Source organism: Raphanus sativus, unplaced genomic scaffold, assembly GCF_000801105.2.
Source record: "Raphanus sativus cultivar WK10039 unplaced genomic scaffold, ASM80110v3 Scaffold0298, whole genome shotgun sequence".
Taxonomy (NCBI): domain Eukaryota; kingdom Viridiplantae; phylum Streptophyta; class Magnoliopsida; order Brassicales; family Brassicaceae; genus Raphanus; species Raphanus sativus.
In genome coordinates this window covers 22,501-27,500 of record NW_026615618.1, presented here as the reverse complement: position 1 = coordinate 27,500, position 5,000 = coordinate 22,501, and positions in this window count along the sequence as shown.

Genomic DNA, 5,000 nt, shown 5'->3' with positions numbered 1-5,000 from the left:
TTGGGGATGGTAGGATGTACTCATGTTCACTCTAGTTCCTAAGGCTTTTTGAAAAGCCCTCCAGAAATAAGAGGTGAACCTCGGGTCTCTATCAGAGACTATACTGGCCGGCACTCCATGCAGCCTTACTATCTCATCAATGTAGATCTTCACTATCTCATCCACACCATCACCCTTCTTGATTGGTACAAAGTGTGCAGACTTGGTCAGTCTATCCACAATCACCCAAACTGCATCCTTCCTACTCCTTGTCATTGGGAACCCAGTCACAAAGTCCATTGTGATGTGATCCCACTTCCATTCAGGTATAGGGAGGTTCTGCAGCAAACCACTGGGAACCTGATGCTCGGCCTTGACTAATTGGCAAGTTGGACACTTGGCCACCCACTCGGCCACGTCTGCTTTCATCCTTACCCAGTGGTAATACCTCTTCATGTCCTTATACATTTTGTTCAGCCCCGGGTGCACTGAGAACTTAGACTTATGAGCTTGCCTCATAATCTCTTCCTTTAGTCCTCGGTCACTCGGAACACTCACACGCCCATGTACCAAAATGGTACCATTGCTGGCCGTCTGGTACTCTGTCTTGTCATTTCTTGCAACCTTTTGCAAATTTTCATCCAAGCATTGTGCTTGTCTGATTCTACTCAGGAGATCAGCCTGATCCACAACCTCTAGCCCCAGAGGTTCATCCTCACTGACCAAGGTGTTTAGGTTCAAAGACCTGACCATCCCTTCCAATACCTCAGCTTCTCTTTCAGCTGATACTTCAGCTCTCCTCCGGCTCAAGGCATCTGCTACCAGATTTGCTTTGCCCGGATAGTAAGTAATATCAAGATCATAATCCGCCACAAATTCCATCCACCTTCTCTGCCTCAAGTTTAACTCAGGCTGAGTAAAAATGTACTTGAGACTCTTGTGGTCGGTTAGGATCTGGACCTTGGCACCATACAGGTAGGACCTCCATATCTTCAGAGCAAATACCACTGCAGCCATTTCCAGGTCATGAGTTGGGTAGTTGCCCTCATGCTTCCTTAGTTGCCTGGAGGCATAAGCAATGACTTTCCCATGTTGTGTGAGCACACAGCCTAATCCGGTGATGGATGCATCTGTGTAAACCACATATGGTTGGTCAGCCTCAGGCAGCACTAGCACTGGTGCACTGGTCAACATGATCTTTAAGGCCTGAAAGCTCTTATCACATGCATCAGACCATGTGAACTTCACATCCTTTCCAGTAAGTTGTGTCATAGGTTGTGCCACACTTGCAAACCCCTTGACATACTTCCTGTAGTACCCGGCCAAACCCAAGAAGCTTCTAACTTCAGTAGCATTCTTTGGTCTTGGCCACTCCTGTATACACTTGACCTTCTCCTGGTCAACAGAAACTCCTTCCTCAGACACCACATGGCCTAGGAATCCAATACTCTTCTGCCAGAAACTGCACTTGCTTAACTTAGCAAAGAGTTGCTGCTCCCTTAGCCGTCCCAGCACCAACCTGAGATGCTTCTCATGGTCCTCCTCTGTCTTAGAGTATACTAGTATATCATCAATAAAGATGATTACAAATTCATCTAAGTAATCTCGGAAGATACCATTCATCATCTTCATGAAGGCTGCTGGTGCATTGGTCAGTCCAAACGGCATGACCACAAACTCATAGTGGCCATACCTTGTCCTGAATGCTGTCTTTTGCACATCCTCTGGTGCAATGGGGATTTGATGGTAGCCTGAGGCTAAATCAATTTTTGAGAACCACTTGGCTCCTCTCAACTGATCTAGCAACTCATCAATCCTGGGCAAGGGATACTTATTCTTGATAGTAACCCTGTTCAGCCCCCTATAGTCAATGCACAATCTCAAACTCCCATCCTTCTTTTTGACAAAGAGGACTGGTGCTCCCCATGGGGACACACTTGGGCGTATAAACCCCTTATCCACCAACTCTTCAAGTTGTTTCTTTAACTCAGCCATCTCAGCTGGTGCCATCCGGTACGGACTTTTGGACATTGGGACCGTTCCAGGTTCAAGTTCGATCATGAACGGGTCAGCCCTATCAGGAGGCACACCCTGAAGCGCCCGAAATACATCACTAAACTCTTGAACCAAACGTATCCCGTCCGGGCTACCACCCCCCACAACCTCCTTAGTGCTAATGGTCGCCAACCAGGCCTCACAACCATTCCTCAGCATACTTTCCACTTGGACCGCTGAGACCACTAAGCTACCCGAGGTTGGTCGGATACCTTGGAACCTGATCGGGGGTCCACACCCACTCTCAAACTGCACCCTTCCTCGGTGACAATCTAAGGTGGCCCGATTCTTTCCAAGCCAATCCATCCCTAAGATCACTTCGTGATTCTTAAGGCTAACCACTACAAGATCCACAGGCAATGCCCTCCCTTGTATCATAACTGGGATATCCCTTACCAGGCCTTGTGATTGCATCCTTTGGCCTCCGGCCGCAACCACAACCCCAGGATCATCCCCTGAACCAATACAAAACAATCCTTTTCCAATCATCTCTGGACTCACAAAACTGTGTGAGGCTCCAGTATCAAACAGAACATGTGTTTCCACACCACCAATACACAAGGTCCCTACAAAGACCCATCTAAGTCCCTAACCATTCTAGGTTCCGTACCATGCATAGTTCCAAAAATAAAAGAATAAGTTTCAGAAGTTACCAGTGATTGCTTTGAATGGCCCTGTCTCTTCCACATCCTTGGACAGCTCGTACACCCTTGGAGTTGAGGTTTGACCCCGGTTCTGGTCCGGCCTGCTACCCCCACTCCTGTTCTTGTTCTGTCCATCAGATTGCTTTGGACAGTCCTTCTTGAGATGACCCTTAAGACCACAAGTATGGCAAGTCCGGTCACCTCCCACATTTGGGCACTCTCGAGCAAAGTGTCCCATCTTACCACAACGAGTGCAAGCGCCCATGGCTCTCCAGCACTCCCCATAATGGTTTCTGCTGCACTTAGGGCACACAGGCTTACCACTTGAGGTTTTACCCTCCTCAGCCTGGTCCCTCTTTCTCTTCCGGTCACCACTTTGCCCAGGAGCCACCACCACACTCTTTACTTTGTGCTTAGCTTCCTCAGCAAGGTTAGTCTCCAGCATAGCCATCCTCTCAACCAGTTCAGTCACATTGGAGAAGGTCCGGACTGAGCAGTAGGTCTTGAGTTCAGGCCTAAGGCCGCGGATGAACCTTCGGACCTGTACTGCCTCATCCTCCAACTCCCTTCCCACAAAGCGCCTGAGTCTGTTGAACTCTTCTTCATACTCTCTGACTGACCTACGCCCTTGAACCAAGTCCAAGAACTTAGCCTCCAAACGGTCCCATGCCTCAGCTGGAAAGTACTTGTGGTTGAACTCCACTTCAAAGTCAGCAAAGCGCTCAATGGAACCATTGGTACGTTTGTCCAAGGCTATCCACCAGTTGTGTGCATCCCCCTCCAGGAAATGCACTGCAATGTCCCTTTGGTATTCCTCAGGGCACCGGGTTGATTTGAAGTTTCTAACCAACCGGTCTCTCCACTCATCAGCCTCCATGGGATCAACACTTCCAGCAAAGTGCTTAGTCCCTAGGCGTGATACATGCTCCAGAACCTTCAGGTAGTCCACTTTCTTAGCTGATCCAGAAGGTGGATCCAGCTCAATCACTTCAGCCACTGGTAGCACTCGTCCACCAGCTCCACCACTTCCACCAGCTCCCACCTGAGCTTGTGTGGCTTGGCCCACGGATGAGTTTACCACTGGGGTGAGCACCTGAGTCATGGCTACCATCTGACTACCCATTAGCCTGATGGCAGCCAATATCTCTTGCATGGAAGGCTCAGCCGCCTGATCACCCGGACCAGTCCTCCCATCAGTCCTGGTGTTTGGATCAGCCCGGTGACCAATCTCTGAAGACTCCGCCTCTCCATCCAGATCATCCTGGTGCTGCCCAGCAGCTGGACCTAACTGACTTCCAGCTCCCTCGGGCTGCCTCACGGTCTCATTCAGCTGCCCATCCGCACCATCCAGCTGAACCTCAGTCTGATTAACTTGGATTTCAGTCAGGACAGTGTCTCCGGTCCGACCCATGGGTGGAACCGCCAACTCCACATTTGGGTTAGGTACTGATGCATCTCCAGCACCAGACACCCCAGTCCCATCCTTTGCCTTCCGAGACCGCTTCCTTGATCCCTTAGGACACATCAAAACCAAACACAAACCAAAAGTTATTCTTAACAGAAATTTTCTAAACCTCAAACAATATCAAACTAAGCAAGTAAAAACATAAACTAAACATGTCAAGAGACCCAGCCGGATGTGTGATGACCTGCCCCTAACCCAACAGCCTAGAATCAAGCATGCTCTGATACCAACTTGTAAGACCCGAACCTGGATCCCATGATCCAACCAGTTCAAGAACTTACCTAGATGTCTAAGTGCAATTCAGCCGGTTTAAGTCCAAATATTTCTAAGTCATGTTCAGTTCATGTGAGGTTTATATCTGACAAATACAAAGCGGAAGCATAAAAGAAACATCATTTTATATATATATGTCAATGTGATTCATACAAATCATTCAATCCACACAAGTTGCACAATAGGCTATCATAAGTTCATCTAATCTAGACACACATCACACATCCATCCACGGCCAAGTCTTCAAGACTCCTTAGCTTTACCACGATCACTGCTTGTTCCTGAAACCAAACCACAACACATGAATATACATATGATCCGATATCCTAGCATCAAACTAATCAGCACATGGTTCCGGACCCTAGATCACATCTAACCCCAATTCTGACCATACTAAATACTCGGCCAAAAACTGTAAACTATACATGATAAATCATGATAAATCCAAACTAAGAGAATGGTCCAATTGGATTCCTCAGAACCGGTCTCAATCATAACGACCTTGACCATGAACCGCCAACCGGCCAAATTGGACCAACCCCTAACCCATGATATAAATCAAATCTAACACTTTGATAATTCAT